Consider the following 18954-nt stretch of genomic DNA (forward strand, 5'->3'; position numbering starts at 1 on the left):
TTATGTATATTGCTCTCTCCCCAAAAGAATAGTCATTCCTATGACTAATTCTTTAGCAAATGAATGCTTCTCATCGATAAATTCTTAATTCAAAATCCATCTCTTAGCTTGTTAAGCTAGAGGTTAAGAAAATGGCTTTTTATGCTTTTATGCTAATAAAATTATGGTAAACTTATGATTTAATTCCATAAATTGGATTTAAGTCTAAGGATAGTTATTCTATCCTAATTGTATTACAAAGTCTTATTCTTTCTAGAAATATTGAAAATTATCAATAATAGTAGCGAAGTTATGGTAAAATTTTTAGAAATTAATACATAACTCATTTTTATGCATAATGTGAAAAGAGGACTTCTTACCATATTCTAGGATTGGACATCCTATGCTAAAAGAATGATTTTCATCAAATTCATGGGAAACTAATTTTTAGTATTACAACCTTTTACTGCTACTTCATAAATTTTTGATATTTTTGGCTTCTCGGTTGATCCACATTAGCCAATTTGCTATGATACCAGCTGAAATATCAATGTCTCCACTGCGCAACAAATTCAAGGGTGCTAGCAGAGCGGAAGTAGCACTTCTTGCGTGGGGCAGGGTCCCTCACTCAGGGCCTCACCCATGGATATCCGAACAAGAGACTAATCCATCGGTTCTTCCAAAACCAAACCTGAAAAAACTTCCCTTGCCTGGAAAGCACGGGTGATTCCTCTAGGATAATTTTACTCTAACGTAGTCAAAAGCCTTAACTAACTAAACTGATCTGACCGAACCCGTAAGTCCCATAGTTAGATCAAGGAAAAGATTGCACTTGGATCATAGAGACCAACGCTTTTTTCCTCATTGAGAGGCACAGCCGTTGATTCTTTTCCATAGAACAATTTTTATCTGCGATTTACTTCATCTATCGTACCATAACAGAATTGAGTCTCAATTTAGGGATCCATCAGAGTCGACCCTAACTCCATCTAGCCCCGTGGGTTAGCCAACCGCCCAACTGCTGTAGTGATGGGATCCATTTAAGAATTTGGTTAGGTTTTGTCCTGGGTACTAGGGAAAAGAGTTCCCCAGCTCCCTAGCCAGATATTCATGCAAACTTAAAACTAGTCACACCACTTACACACCCAATATGAAATTTTCAAAGAATCAGCTGTCTTTAAAAAAATCATTTAATGAAACCATAGTGTCACTGATCATAATCCTCCAAAATATCCGGTTGAATCCTAATTTCTAATTTTTTCTTCATCGGTGTACCTATGGCATCATTGGCAACCAGAACTCTATCCATCTATCCACTTAGGGGCTTTTTTGATAGTTTCTAGCTCATAGTAACCGATAATATTCATTTATAAAAATCAAAATGGAATCTCCATTGAAGATCAGTAAGATCAACCAATAGATCTATATAAAAGAGCCATGGACTCATCCATTGAGGACCAGCAAGGTCAATCACCCAGATCCATGCCCTAGCGCTTCACTCATAGGCCGCTTCCTTGGTCTCTCATCCACCGTACCGGAAGCTCACCATTTAAATCGAACCGAGGCTGGTCAAGACCTCGGCCGACCTTGCTATGCGAGACATCCTCCATTGACTCTCCGTCAGCTATTACAACTTTATCAGATTAGGTCTTCACGACCTCATTCACAAGACAGTCAAAATGCTTCCCTAGCATTCTTGACATAAAACAGTCATTTTAAAAACAGGTCATAAATACAGTTTCTATAGAGCGAACTCTCATCTTTCCACACTGTTCCACATCAATCCACTTGATTTAAATCACATCCATTTCATATGTATTCCCATTCTCATCCAATCACATCATTTTCATCTCATCACATCTTTCCTCATTTATCCTCATCAGATCTCACCCACTCGTATTGTAAGATTCCTCCCCAGCCTCTCAAGAGCATCTTCCCCTGTAATCAAATCCCTCTGCAGAAATATAAAGCAGAAATATAAAAGATCTTGTTTCTACTTGTTTTGGCCTAGAGAGAGAAAATATTCTAGAGAGAGATTATTCAAATTTTGAATATTTTTGGATGGAAAAATATCTCTTATTAAAATAAGTTCCCTTGAAACAAAAGTTCAAAAAGATTTCAGAAGGTGCATTAGAAATCAAGTATACTCTGTTCAAGAGGCCTTATCCTAGGGGTCCAGATTTTCTAAAAATTTTAAATTAAGGTTTTGAGGGGCCAATCAGATTCATCCAAATGTGTGGAGAAGATAAATAGAAGAAATAAAGAAAATCCCCCCAAAAATGAGTAAATACTCACATAAAGCATCCATTTATCATTTCAAACAAAACAAAAATTAGAAAACCATTAAAAGAATAAAGAAACATATAAGATTTCTAACTTACATGAATTCTGGGAGCTTTCCTTTGGCTTGATGGTTTGAGGGATCTAATCTTGTTTGCAACAAGAGTGGCCACCAAATCTTTAGAAGAGGGAATGGTCAAAAACTAGTGAATTATTATAAGAAATTCACAGTTCTTGGCTCTTGGAAGGAGTAGAGTAACAGTGCATAAAACACTATTAAGCTTCAACAAAGGGAGAGGTTTCTATTTATAGGAAAAACTGAGCTCCTAACCAAGCAAACTGATTCTAGAATTTTCCAGATCAGTTTGGTCAATTTTTGACCATTTCTAGGTCACTTTAGCTTACTTTTTGGAACTAGACTTGAATTAGGAGAGAGGAGAGATGAAATATCTCTATTTTTGATAATTTAAAACTCCACCACACATGTGAAATAGACGCCTCCTTCATGAGGGGGGAATCCCCATTGTGAGGTGTCAAAAATCCATTTTTTTAGTATTTCCTTTGGTCCTTAATAGTCCACTCTTCTGCCTTGTTGGAAAGGCTTTCCCCCTCTCTCATTCTTAAAATCAGCCCTTCTTTATCCCAGTTAAGTGATCCAATAGTTGGAATTAAACTTTTCATATTGTTTCTTTTTTAAAAGTGAAATTTGATTAGTTTAGAGTGCTTAAAACCCTTTGGGGATAATTTTTAAGTAGTTTTAAGATAGGAAAATTTAAAAAATGGTCAGCCATACAAAGGAGGTTATGGCAAAATTTTCTAAAATTTTGTGAAATAAGTTTCATCTTTTATTATTCTAAAAGAATAATCCCTATCGTTTGTGTATTCTAAAAGTTCCATTTTCATTCTATGCATAGAAAAATGCATAGTAGAAATATATTTATTCTAAAAGTGTTATTTCCATTAGATTTAAATTCTATGCATAGAAAGATGCATATTGGTTATTTTTTTAATTATAAAAGAGTGATTTTCATTAGATTTAATATTGGTTAATTTTTTTTATTACAAAAGTGTTACTTTCATCAATATTGTTTTTTATGCATAAATAGATGCATAAAAGAATATTTTTTTTAATTATAAAAGTGTTACTTTCATCAAAATGAATTTTTCTGCATAAATAGATGCATAAAAGAATATTTTTTTATTATAAAAGTGTTACTTTCATCAAAATGGATTTTTATGCATAAATAGATGCACAAAAGAATATTTTTTTATTATAAAAGTGTTACTTTCATCAAAATGGATTTTTATGCATAAATAGATGCACAAAAGAATATTTTTTTATTATAAAAGTGTTACTTTCATCAAAATGGATTTTTATGCATAAATAGATGCACAAAAGAATATTTTTTTATTATAAAAGTGTTACTTTCATCAAAATGGATTTTTATGCATAAATAGATGCATAAAAGAATATTTTTTTATTATCAAAGTGTTACTTTCATCAAAATGTATTTTTATGCATAAATAGATGCATAAAAGAATATTTTTATTATAAAAGTGTTACTTTCATCAAAATGGATTTTTATGCATAAAAGAATATTTTTATTATAAAAGTGTTACTTTCATCAAAATGGATTTTTATGCATAAAAGAATATTTTTATTATAAAAGTGTTACTTTCATCAAAATGGATTTTTATGCATAAATAGATGCATAAAAGAATATTTTTTTAAATTACAAAAGTGTTACTTTCATCAAAATGGATTTTTATGCACAAATAGATGCATAAAAGAATATTTTTTATTGTAAAAGTGTTACTTTCATCAAAATGGATTTTTATGCATAAATAGATGCATAAAAGAATATTTTTTTTATTATAAAAGTGTTACTTTCATCAAAATAGATTTTTATGCATAAAATGATGCATAAAAGAAATTTTTTATTGTAAAAGTGTTACTTTCACTAATATTGATTTTATGCATAAAAGGATTTTTCTTTTATATAAAAGTGTTATTTCTTTAGAAGTTGGATTTTATGCATAAATAGATGCATACAGAATTTTTATATCAAAACAAGAGTTCTCTTTAATCCTTTGTTTAAATCCTATGAATATTGGTAAATGAATAAGTAAATACTTTGTGAAAGAAAATTCTACCGTTTCATATTCTCTAGGATGGTAATGAGAAAATTCAAAAAACCTATCGAAGTCAGAATTTCAGTTAAATGATTAATTTATCCCTCATAGGAATTCGTGATTAGTTTTGAATTCAGTTAAGCAAAATACTCAATGAATGAAATTCAGTAAAGTAGTAATTGAAATATTACCCTTCGAGAAAGAAAGTTCGGGGAGAACCTTACCAGACTCAAACCCTGAATTAGACTATGATCAAGACGTAACTCCTTCGTCAGTTTCAAGAAAAGACGATGTGACCAGTTCAGTAATCTACACTCAAATCACCCACCGAATCTGAAACTAAGTTGAGACCTTTGATTTTGATCTGAGGATCAAGATTACAGAATTCGAGGAATTCTGCTTGGGAATCCAGAGCTGTGATCTAGAAGTATTGGGATATAGATTTAAGAAATATCCATTGTATTCAAAAGAAATTCAAAACTGAAAACTTGCATAGAAACCCTGTTTTCTAAAAGGATTGTCTTATGCTAGAATGCTAGAGGGAGCATTGGTATATGTGTTTTTTCTAAGGGAAGTTCGGTTGCAACAGTTGGTGGGGAGTGTTCAAAGGATGGCTCACGCAGCAAAAACCTGCCCAGGTCTTGACTAGCCTGGGTATGGTGTAAAATGGTGTGCTTTCGGTACGATGGGCGAGGGCCGATGAAGCGGTCCCTGAGTGAAGTGCTAGGACACCTAAGGAGGATCCTGGAGGGTTCAAACCAGGCGATGCACGAGCTTGCGGTGTTTAGGACAGCCATGCGTATGTCGTGGAAGATGTATATATGAATGATGACGAGAAAATTATTGTAATCTGTTACTGGATCTCGTTGTTGACCTGCTGGTCTCCAACGGAGAGTCGAGAGTGATACTGTTTTGTGAGAAACAAGGATTGAATGGAAATTTTGAGTTATGACATCTGTAACCAGTAATTATTTGTCAATGGATTATTTTATAAATTAAAGTTTAAAGAGGAGTGTGTGAGTATCTATATGCTAAAACAAAAGTTAAGAAAGGCTTTCAATTATGGGTGGGTGAGTACTTGTTTGGTTCTACTATTCCAGTGGTTGGGCGTGGTGGCTAACCCATGGATACATTTTTGACACCTTGGTAAGGAGAAGGGGGAGGCGCCTATTTCACATGTGTGGAGGAGTTTTAAACTCGAAAATAATAAGACATTTTTATCTCTCCTCTTCTGGATCAAACCAAATCAAAAGGGAGCCAAACTAGGTCCAAATCTTGTCCAAATTCAGCCAAACTGAACCTGAAAAATTCTAGAACCTACTTGGACTTGGTTAGAGGCCTCCCTCACCTATAAATAGATTCTTAGCCCTTTGTAAAAATATATGTGAACTATACCATGCCAGTATTATACTGAAATAATGATATTTTCTATTATCCTCTAAAAATCCTCTACAATTTGGAGAGATTGGAGCTTCTCTCTCTCTTCAACCTTCTTTGGAGTCGTCATCAACATACTAAACCAATTGATTGGTTGGGGGCCTCTCCAATGACTAAAGAATCAAGCAAAACAAGAGGTAAAGAGTGATTTTATGGTCTTTTTCGTAATCTCTAAATGTTTCTCACTTCTCAACCCCTCTCAAGCTTGAGAAGTATTCAATTGAATGGCTCTTTAATGTAATTGAAGCTCTCTAATGAATTTTAGTAACTAAACACATAAAGTTTACATTTATGCTTAATTTAAAATGTTTTTTTAAGCGTATCCCTTTCTCCCCGAAAGAATGGTCATTCCTATGACCTATTCTATATTCAAATGATGCTTCTCATGAAGCAATTCTCAAATCAAAAAGTAAATTCTATGCTTGTCAAAGAAGTGGCTTTTTAATGCTTTTATGCTATTTAAATTATGAAAAACTTAGGAATCAAGTCCATAATTGGATATTGATCCAAATGATAGTTATTCTATCATATTGTATTACTAAAACTTTATGCTTTCAAAATTATTAAAAATTATAAGTAATAGCAGCGGAGCTATAGCAAAATTTTTAAAAAATTTACACATAAATCAAATTCATGCATAATATGAAAAGAGGACTTCCTACCATATTCTAGGATTAATCATCCTAGGTTAATTGAATAATTCTCATCATAACCATGGAAAATTTAATTTTTATGTCTATGCATAAATAGTTAATTAGGAAAAAGAAGAATTTTTAGTAATTCATTTTTATGATAAAAGAGAAATTCCCATGACAATAGAGATCCATGTATTCCAATGAGGAAAGAGAAAAATTTAGAATACTAAAATAATGGATATTTTATTTCAAAATTAAAGAATAATTTTAGTTAAATTTATCTTTTTACATAGATATATTTAAATGATAAAAGAGGAATTCCTATGACATTTGGAATTCAATCATTTAGATGGGAAAAGAGAAATTCCTAGCATATTGGAATTAATGGATATTTTATTTAAATTCAAAGATGAATTTTAGTAGATAAATTTATTTTATCTATGAGAAATATTTAAATGATAAAAGAAGAATTCCTATGACATTTGGAATTCAATCATTTAGATGGGAAAAGAGAAATTCCTAGCATATTGGAATTAATGGATATTTTATTAAAAGATGAATTTTAGATAAATTTATTTTATCTATGAGAAATATTTAAATGATAAAAGAGGAATTCCTATGACATTTGGAATTCAATCATTTAGATGGAAAAAGAGAAATTCCTAGCATATTGGAATAAATGGATATTTTATTCAAAGATGAATTTTAGATAAATTTATTTTATCTATGAGAAATATTTAAATGATAAAAGAGGAATTCCTATGACATTTGGAATTCAATCGTTTAGATGGGAAAAGAGAAATTCCTAGCATATTAATGGATATTTTATCTTAGATGAATTTATTTTATGAGAAATATTTGATGATAAAAGAGGAATTCCCATGATATTGGAATGCAAATAATCAAATGCAAAAAGAGAAATTCCATGATATTGGACATCCAAGAAATTAAAGAGAAAAAGAGAAATTTTTAGTATAATTCAATTTGTGATTATTTATGGGTAGAATTGATTTCTATAAATCCCATGAATTCTTCTATTCCAAAAGAGGAATATTGAATATAATTCATTTGAGGAATTGAGAAAGAATATGGAAATAGTCATCAAGAAAAATAACCTTTATCTAGGCCAAGCAATTGGTAAAAATAACCTTTATCTAGGCTAAGTAATTTTGGTAAAAATTTAGAAAAAGTCTCATTATCGGTATCAAAGTAGTAAAAACTACTAAATGGGAATAGGATGTGGAACGGATGTGATAAGATGTAAATGGTATGTGATAAGATGTAAATGGGATGTGATAGGATGTGATAAGATGTAAATGGGATGTGATAGGATGTGAATGGGATGTGATAAGATAAAAATGGGATGCGATAAGATGTGAATGGGATGTGATAAGATGAAAATAGGATGCGATAGGATGTCAATGGATGTGATAAGATGAAAATGGGATGCGATAGGATGTGAATGGATGAGATAAGATGTAAATAGGATGTGATAAGATGTGATGTAATGAAAATGGATGTGGATGTGAATGATGAGATGAGAATGAGATGAGAGGATATGTGAAAGGGTGAGATGAGAAGTACATGGATGTGGATGTGGATGTGAATGTGTATGTAAAAGAAGGGATGTGTATGTGTATGTGAAAGAATGGATGTGGATGTGTATGTGAAAGAATAGATGTGGATGTGTATGTGAAAGAATGTGATGTGATGTAAAGGGATGTGAATGTGTATGTGAAAGAATGGATGTGGATGTGAAAGAATACGATGTGATGTGACATGAATATATGTGGATGTGAAGTGATAGATATGAATGTATGGATAGATGTGGGTAGTCATACATGTGAACGATTGGATGGATATGGATGAATGAGATGAGATGTGTATGAATGAGACATGATGTGGATGTGATGTAATGTGGACGGGATGAATGAGATATGATGTGGATAGATGTGATGTGATGTGATGTAATGTGGATAGAATGTATGTGATGGGATGGTGATGAGAATGAATGTGATGGATATGAATGAATGTGATGTAAATGAATGTAAATAGATGTGATGTAAATGAATGTAAATAAATGTGATGTGATGTGATGTGAATCAGGATGTGAACGGATGAGATGTGATGTCATGTGAATCGGGATGTGAATGAATGAGATGTGATGTGAAATGGATGTGATGTAAATTGGGGAAGATGTGAACGGATGATGTGTGATGTGAATGAATGTGATGTGATGTGATGTGAAACAGCATAGATGTGAATGAATGAGATGTGATGTGAATGGATGAGATGTGATTGGATGTGAATCGGGATAGATGTGAATGAATGAGCTGTGAGGTGAAATGGATGTGATGTGATGTGGATATGGGTAGATGCGAGTGGATGCGATGTGATGGAGGATAAATGAGGAAAGATGTGATGAGATGGAAAATGATGTGATTGGATGAGAATGGAAATACATATGAATTGGATGTGGATTAAGTAATGTGGATTGATGTGAAACAATGTGGAAAGACGAGAGTTTGTTATAGAAACTGTATTTATGACCTGTTTTTAAATGACTGTTTTATGTCAATAATGCTGGGGAAGCATTTTGACTGTCTTGTGAATGAGGTCGTGGGTGGAGACCTAACTAATAAAGTTGCAATAGCTGACGGAGAGTCAACGGAGGATGTCTCGCATAGCAAGGTCGGCCGAGGTCTTGACCAGCCTCGGTTTGATTTAAATGGTGAGCTTTCGGTACGGTGGATGAGGGACCAAGGAAGCAGCCTATGAGTGAAGCGCTAGGTGACCTGTGAAGGATCCTAGAGGGTGCTGACCATATGGTGCTCGGGCTCTGGGTCGGGCTCTGGGTTGCCGAAGATACCCACACGTGCATTGAGGAAGATACTCGAATAAGGAGTAAGAGTTGTTTTCTGAATTCGGGCATGGATCTGGTTGTTGACCTTGTTGGTCCTCAATGGATGAGTCCATGGCTCTTTTATATGGATCTATTGGTTGATCTTGCTGATCTTCCACGGAGATTCCATCTAGATTTTTATATGTGAATATGTTGCCGGGTGTACTATGAGCTAGGAACTATCAAAAAGACCCTTGATTGGATAGGTGGTGAGTGTTTTGGTTACCAATGATGCCATAGGTACACCGATGAAGGAATGATTGTGGGAAATAGAATTCAACCGGATATTTTGGAGGATTATGATCAGTGATACTATGGTTTCATTAAAAGATTGTTTTAAAGATAGCTGAATCTATGAAAAAGGCAATTTCATGGTATCAGAGCCTGGTTCATGCTAAGGGCTGAGCTGCAAGCAAGAGAAGCACAGGAAGCGGTACGAGGGTAAGAGCTTCATCTACTCTTCCCTATTTGTGTTGGCGACTACACCTTTGTCGGGAGCTCTACGGGAGGCACCGGCAAACGATCTCTAATTGAGGAGCTTTCTTCGCGGGAGTAAAGCTATAGGGAAACTATTTTGTCCTATCGGACTCAATTTTTCGTGCTGAAAACACGTTTCGGGCACGTTAGGACCTCCGTTTTTCAAAAAGCAGGCGATCACTGCGGGTGAGTCATCGATTCTATGCAGAACTCTGTTTTAAAAACTGCAGGAAGACAGATTGGTTGTGCAGGCATTGTGTGCATTGCAAGGAGGTCAACAGTTGCCATTGGGTGTATGTATGCACATTGAGGTCACTGGTTGTGACATTTGAGTGTAGTATAGTACCGCTGCAAAAAATATAGCAGTTTGTGTAGGATAAACTAGAGTGCTGTTTTTGGTAAATTTGTGTCTGGCAAGATATCAAATGATGGCATAAACCAGATTGTTTCTGAGAAGCTTGATAAGAACAACTTCCATGCTTGGACGTTTAGGTTGACAAATTTCCTGATGGGAAAAGGGTTACTAGGACTACATAGAAGGTGAGCATGAAGAGGCACCAGAGATACCAGAGATCAATCCGACTGCTGCAAATGTGAAAGACTTCAAAGATTGGAACCAAGGAGCCAGAAAAGTTATGTATTGGTTCTCTATCAGTATACAAGACACCATGATTGGGCACATACAGGATGCCAAGTCCCCCAAGGAGGCGTGGGACACCTTGGTAAAACTCTATGAAACGAATACCAAGGCACAAAAGATACAATTGAAGAATGAACTTCATACTGTGGAGAAAAAGAGGATGTCTATGAATGACTATGCATTGAAGATCAAGGGTATTGTGGAATCCCTTGCATCTATTGGCGTTTCAGTAGATGATGAGATGATAAGGTGGAAGTCTGTCTACGTGGTCTCGGACCACAATACAAGGCGTTCAAGACGTCTATTCAAAATTGGGAAAACAATCCCAATTTCACAGGTTTGGTGTCTATGTTGATTATAGAAGAGAAGAGCTTGGGTGAAGACCAACAGTCTTCACAAAACAAAAACAGTTCAAAGCAACAGGCCTTCTACACAAGTTCAGGAAGAGGACGAGGTAGAGGAGGCCGTGGACGCAGCCAAGGAGGTGGCCGAACAGGTAATCAAAATTATGGCCAGCAGCAGCAACAACAACAGTCCCAGAATTCACAACAACAACAACACGCAGGTGGAAGAGGCCAATTCAGAGGCTGGGGGAGTCAAAGAGGTCATGGAAATCGGCAAAGGCAGTATAATGATACACGTGGATGCTTTTATTGTGGTAAGCTTGGACATGTGTAGGCAGATTGTTATAAGAAGTACGCTGACATGCAAAATGGGAAATTGCAGCAAAACAACTATGCATCCTCGAGCAGAAACAATGAGGATAATGAAAGGTTGTTTGTTATGCAGCATGTCGTTAATGCCATGTCTAAAAATGTTGAAGTAGCACATAAAGATGATGTATGGTACGTTGATTCAGGTGCTTTGAACCACATGACAAGTCATGGGGAGTGGTTCAAGGAGATGAAAAACCTTGAAAGACTAGGTTTTGTGGAAACAGGGGATGACATCGCTCATCCAATTGCCCATGTTGGAGATGTGCCATTGTCTATGCAAGATGGCAAAGTGAAGTACCTTTGCAAATGTACTTCATGTTCCAAACATAACAAAGAATCTAGTTTCAGTTGGCCAGATGATTGAGCAGGGTTTGCAGGTTGGGTTTAATCTTGATGGTTGTTATGTTGAAGACTTTAAAGACAAGTGCAAGTTGGTTGTGCAAAAGGCAACAGAGTGGACAGAATGTTTACATTGAATGTAAACATGCCTGAAGTGAGTGCTGCGATGTTTGCAAATGGTTCAGGAATTATTGCAGACACACATTTGGCATAAAATGATTAGACATGTGAATGTGTAGAGAATGAAGTCTATGCAGACTAAAGGAATTGTGACAGGGTTGCCAAAGTTTAAAGTTGAAGGTATGCAGAAAATATGTGAAGCATGCCAATTTGGAAAGCAAACAAAGCATGTATTTTCACGTGATAGAAATGTGAGTAGAAATGCACTAGATGTTGTGCATTCAGATGTATGGGGTCCTGCGAAGACCATGTCTATGGGAGGCTGCAGGTATTATGTAACATTTATTGATGACCACACAAGGAAAGTGTGGGTATACTTCATGAAGGAGAAGGGTGAGGTGTTCACTCATTTTTAGAATTCTAGAGTTATGGTTGAAAAGCAAACAGGGAAACATGTAAAGTGCCTATGGTCAGATGGAGGAGGAGAGTACTTCTCCAATGAGATCTCTGAATTTTTGAAGAAGAATGGTATTCAGAGACAATTTACATGCAGATACACTCCGTAGCAAAATGGAGTTGCTGAGTGGAAACACAGGCACATTGCTGAGATTGCACAAGCATTGATGGGAGAGAAGAATATGCCGCATAGCTATTGGGCTAAGGCTGTTTCTACAGTAGTTTACATCAACAGGACTCCAACTGTAGCCATACATGATGTAACTCTAGAGGAGAGGTTTACTGGGTAGAAAACCCGATTTGTCTCATCTGAAAGTCTTTGGATGCATTGCATATGTGCATGTGCCAAATGAGCTGAGAACTAAGCTGGATCCAAAAGCTAAAAAATGTGTGTTTATTGGGTATTCCCTTGAGCAAAAGGGATACAGGTGTTATAACCCAGGATGCACGTGAGTTGAGAGTAAGCAAGGATGTTGTTTTTGATGAGATGAGCAGCTGGTATGCTGCTGAAAAAGAAGCTGTTGGGGCTGATGTGAGTGGAAATGTGGTTGCACAGAATGCAAGTTAGCAATCACAGTCTTTGAGTGGACCAAGAGAGTCCTCATCCAGTGGTTCAGTTGAAAGATCATGGAGTGGCAAGCTGCATCATAATACCAGTCCTACAAATGTGATTAGTACATCACATAAAGGCAAAGAGAAAGTGGTTGAGCCCCTCAGTATGCCTGACATTTCTGTAGGGCATTCTCATGTTGATGGAGAGTCTAGTGGCTCAGAGATGAGCCTTGATGAGGATCTTGGGATACCAGCTATGAGAACACTAGGTGTAAAGAAGGCTATGGAAGCCATGAATAAAGTTGCGAAGATCTGGGAGAGTAAAGAATCCTGTGCAGAGGTTTACCTATGATGGTTATGTGGCACATCACTATGCATACATGGCAAAAGTTGTACAGGTTGTAGAGCCCACATGCATTGATGAGGCTGTTGGAAATGTGTGTTGGGAGAAAGCTATGGATGAGGAGATGTATGCACTATATGGAAATGAGACTTGGGATTTAGTGCAATTGCCTGAAGGCAAGAAAGCCATTGAATGCAAGTGGGTGTACAAAGTAAAACATAACAGTGATGGAAGCATAAGCAGGTACAAGGCTAGATTGGTAGACAAAGGATATGTGCAGACAAATGGCATTGATTATGAGGAAACTTTCAGCCCAGTTACCAAGATGGCAATAGTGAGAGTTGTGATAGCACTGGCTGCGTCAAAGCAATGGTCTTTACATCAGATGGATGTAAAGAATGCATTCTTGCAGGAAGAGGTGTATATGTTGCAGCCACCTGGTTATGAGGATGTGAGACCCCAAGCATGTTTGCGGGTTAAAGAAAGCCTTGTATGGCTTAAAACAAGCACCAAGAGCATGGTTTGACAAGATTTCTGAATATATTATCACCATTGGCTTTCATGTAGCCGATGCAAATTTCTCACTGTATGTGAGACACAGTGATAGAGGTGTTGTGCTTGTTGTCATCTATGTAGATGACCTGATCATTATGGGGGACCATGATGCAAAGATCTTTGATGTAAAGATCTTGCTTAGATAGAAGTTTGAGATGAAGGATCTGGGGGAGCTCAGATAAAGATTTTCAGCCTCTCACCTTGTGTGTTCTCTTTTAGGGTTTTGTGAGTGTGTGTGTGCTTGCAAGAGCTCAAGCTCTCTTCTCCCCTGCATCTTTTCATTTTCTAGAGAGATATTGTCGTGAGCCGATGGACCCTCTTCAATCAGAACATCTTTTGCATTTGGTTGAGTTCTGTCAGTACTGCCCACAGTTTTGTTTAACACTTACTTGGCTTTAACCCCTCATATGTAGCTCTCTTCAATTCTTTTTGCACTTCACCAAACCTTGCATCCTTATCAATACCCACAATGGAGTCTGCAACATCCCTAGCGATGGCAATAAAGGCATCTTCTTTCTCCACCATAGCGCCTTCTTGAGTGGACCCATCCACACATCCTACAACTATTGAAAAAACAAAGCCAAATTGTTTTCTTTTCAACACATAGAAAGGACAGTAACTGTAGATGGTAAACAAGATGCACACATGTGCAAGGTTTCATAACAAAACTCACTCCTTTGACGTAGTCCCGTCTCCTTTTTCATGTCCATTTTGAGTGCCTAACTCTTTGTCAGCACCAATTGTGGCGGCATACTAATTACAAATCATCTCTATTTCAGCTTGCAACAACACACTAGCATCCAAACACTCACCTGTCAAAACCATAACATTTTCATGAGACCTTTAAGGTATCTTTTATGTAAAATATGGTTTAGAATAGGGTATCAAACATATGCTACTCACTGTTTGGAGAGTTTGTTGTGAAGGTGTCCAATGAACCCACCACCTCTACATCTACCTTCGGAGAGGAACTCGTATATCTGCATCAAAATTTTATAATTTGACACATCAAAAGTTAAGTATAAATATCATGATGTTAAGTATATATGGTTTAAGAGGAAAACAATATTCAGTTTAGGAGGATAAGGATTTGCTATTTTAATTCTAGACCACCTTTATACTTCAAGTCAAAGGAGCACCAACTACTAGGAGTTTCAATCACTATATCCAACACCAGAGATCCAAAGACGTGCATACTACCAAATTCTAATACAAGAACTTCCCACTAGTAATTAGGTGAATAATTAGTGTCGAACTAATCCTCAAAGCAATAATAGTAAGCTAGAGGATCAACAAAACAATCACATACAAGGAATGAGATATGTAGACATGAGCACTTCAACAGGACTATCTTATATTGCTTTAAAATGTGTTAAAGAAGATACAAAATGGGACGTCACATATATGAACCTTGCAAACCATTTGTCAACTATGTTGTTGGATGTGCACTCTTCTCTTGTCCTTTAAGTAGACCTGGCTTATCTACTTCCTTTTCTCCTTTCTTCTTGTAAAGTGATTGCATAGTCAACTTCTTTGTAGGTTTATCACTCAAAGGGGAATCCGTATATGCCATCTTCGATGCTACAACCATAATAAATAGAATCACACAAAATTTGCACTTGATACATATGATGACAAGGAAAAATATTACTAGTGTAATTCCATACCATCATCAATTCTGAACTCAAGATTTTTTCCATCCTGTCTCGGGGACTTACGTATTGGAGAGACATTCCTCAATTTAGTTGTACTTTCCTTTTGTTGCTTATCCACCATCACCACAACCACAAGACAAGCATCCTCATCGTAATCATTTTTCTTGTCATTTGTTGCATGGCTTCTTATTTTTTAGCTCTCCCTCTTTAGGTTCTTCTTCCTAATCAACAATCAACTTTTTCTTTGGAGTCTCCATATCAACACTTGTAATAGAGACACATTTCTTGCGTGAAGTGGATGTTTGCAAATTCGATTGCGAAGACATCTCTAGTAGTGCAGCAATGCATAAAAACAATGTTCTCAACAATTCAAACATGCTCTTGTATGATGAGGAGATGGGATAATCCAGCTCAACAACACATACAAACCAACATATACTATATAGCCAATTCACAATATATACTATAGGCAGTCCAGATCCATATGAAAAATATGTTAAGCACCTTAAAAGTACATTCATGTATTATGAGGAGATATGATTATCCAGTTCAAGAACACATACTATGGCTAATTCATTCGGTGTTTAGGTAATGTTAATAGTACTGTACAATAAAATACTAAAAGTGTTTAGGCAATGACAATAGTACTAGACAATACTATACTAAGTTCTCCTTGGTAGAACTATAAGGAGTACTTCATCAACTTGTACTATACTAAAAAATACTACAACATATACTGCATCTCTAGTTCAGTTGGTGCTTAGGCAATGACTATAGTACTATACTATGCTTCCTTTGGTGGATCTATGATCAATATTGTACTATACTAACATTACTTTGCCTAGTAAGTATTATAGTAATTCATGTGTAGTACTATACTATACTAATAGTACTTTACCTTGTACTATAGTAATTCATGTGTAGTTTTGTCCTATACTAATTGTACTTTGCCTTGTATAGTAGTAATTCATGTGTAGTCATGTAGTATACTAAGAGTACTTTTCCTTCACACATTTTTCTTCACACAATAGTACTTATTTATAAAAACTATTTAGTGCCAGTGAATAATTTCTTGAGAATCGTTAAAGTTGTACCTAAATTATTTCATGTTTATAGCCAATATTATACTATTTATGGATAAAGTACAAGCCAGTACTATACTAGTTATTTGGACAATGCATGGGACCTTAGTTTCAGGACTAGGGCACTATACTATGCAGTTTGTACCTATAGTCCTACAACATAAGTATTGGGGATGGGTATTAATACAACTATGATGGATATTAGTACAACCGTGGTACTAGTGCATCCCTATGACACCAATGTACTTTGCAATTACTATAAAAGTGAAAACCATGCTAAAAGAGTATGGTACCTTTTGGTAGCTATGGTACAATCCTTTGTCAATTGAATCCGAAGTCCATTCGCGAATACCATGGACGCACAAAATATGTGGTACACATGTAAGCAGGGTGTCACAATGGCATCCAACATGGATGGGTAAAAACCCATACCACAAAAAACACACCTGTATTGAAATCAATCCATAAATGCATTGATTAATATTTTCTAGACAATGGATATAGGAACAAAATAATTAGGATTGAGGTACTTCTTGGTTTGCCAATTCTTTCCTTTGTATTTCAACCTGGCTTGCACTCATGGTGTCGTTAAGTGTTCTTATTTTTTTTGCATGGGCCTTGTTTGCTTGTTCTCTTTCTCTTGCTGTAAGTGAGTTGCCCTCTCCTTTGTTACTTTCAGATGTGAGATTGGTTGCTAGATCTGGCTTTGTAATTCTTCTTCTTTGGCTCTAGCATTGTCCTAGAGCTCCTGTACTTGGTGGGCGTGAAGTATTGTGAGCTCATTGGTGTGGGTGACCTCCTTCTGAAGTTGCTCCTTAGCTTGTTCTAACATTGCCTTGAGGTCCACATTTCCTTGATTCTTTGTACATTGTTTGGCTGAGGACCATATTATTGCTTTTGAGGGCTTTATATCTATTCTCTTGCTCCTCCGTGGCCTTCAAACTTTTCATGATGACATCTTTATGTGTAGCTTCAGCTCCCAAGTGGTATTTTGCCAAACTTGGAAGTAAAATCAAATTTTATGGTTTTTTTGCAATTTTCTCAATAACTTTCTTCTTCTCAACTCCTCTCAAGCTTGAGAAGCTTTCAAAATGATTGTTTCCCTAAGTTTTTTAATGTTTAATTAGCATTAAGTTAACCTTTATGCTTAAATTGTAATGCTTTCTTTAAGTAAATCTCTCTCTAAAAGAATAGCCATCTTTATGGCTAAATCCCTTGAAAAAGGATTCTTCTCAATGATAGTCTCTTAATTCAAAGCTAAACTCTAGGCTTGATAAGCTAGAGATTAAGAAAATTATATTTTTATGATTTTCTATTACCAAAATAATGGTTATTTCTTTTAGATTATTTATAAGTAGTTAAAAACTACTTTGATTGATTCTAAATGAGAAATAGATTATCCTATCAATTTGGAAAAAGAGAAATAATGGAATTAGCTTAATTTAGTGGGATAATCATAATTAAGTTTATGATTATGGTTAAAATTATTATTTAAATTCATAATTTGATTTTAAGCTTAAAAAAGGAACTACTATCATATTTCCATTACAAGTTTTTATTCTTTAGAAAAATTTGAGAATTATCATAATAGCAGCGAAGCTATGGTAAAATTTTTTAAAAATAATACATATCTTATTTTTATGCATAATGCTAAAAAAGGACTTCCTACCATATTCTAGGATTGGACTTTCTATGCAAAAAGAATGATTTTTATCATATTCATGAGAAATAAGTTTTTTGTAATTATGCATAATTAATTGATTATTATGAGAAAAGAGTAAATTTTGGTAAATTTATTTTATGCAAAAGAGGAATTCCCATGATAATTGAGATCCAAGTAATTAAATGGTAAAAGAGGAATTTTTGGTAAATTTATTTTTATGCAAAAAGAGGAATTCCCATGATAATTGAGATCCAACTAATTAAATGGTAAAAGAGAAATTTTTGGTCAATTGCTTTTTTTTTTACAAAAAGGAAAATTCCCATGATATTTGATATCCAAGTAATTAAATGGTAAAAGAGTAATTTTTGGCATAATTCAAATTATGAGTATTTATCAAAAGTGAAATTTTGAGCATTATTAATTTTATTAGGAAATATGGATAGAATTAATTTTTGTAAATCCCATGAATTTTTTACTCAAAAGAAGAATATTGAATAGATTTCACTTGAGAAATTTGATAAAGAATATGAAAATATCCATCGAGAAAAAGTACCTTTAACTATTGAAAGTAGAAAAAAGTACTAAAAGCGGATGTGATAAGATGTGATGCAAAGCCGAATGAATGTGACGGGATGTAAATGGATGCGATGTGATTAGATGAGATGTGAATGTGATAAGAGGAGATGTAAACGTGATGTGATGCGATGTAAATGTGATGTAATAAGATGGGAATGCGATGTGATAAGATGTGAATGCGATGTGATAAGATGTGAGTGGATGTAAACGTGATGTGATAAGATGTAAATGTGATGTGATAAGATGGGAATGCGATGTGATAAGATGTGAGTGGATGTGATGAGATGTGATGTGATGTAAATGGATGTGGATGTGGATGTGATGAGATGTGATGATATGTGAATGGATGATAATTAGATGTGAAGTGATAGATGTGAATGTGAATGAATGGATGGATGTGGATAGACGTGAATG

The sequence above is a fragment of the Cibotium barometz genome, chromosome 50 (genome assembly GCF_041138505.1).
Source record: "Cibotium barometz isolate CiBa-2024 chromosome 50, ASM4113850v1, whole genome shotgun sequence".
Classification (NCBI taxonomy): domain Eukaryota; kingdom Viridiplantae; phylum Streptophyta; class Polypodiopsida; order Cyatheales; family Cibotiaceae; genus Cibotium; species Cibotium barometz.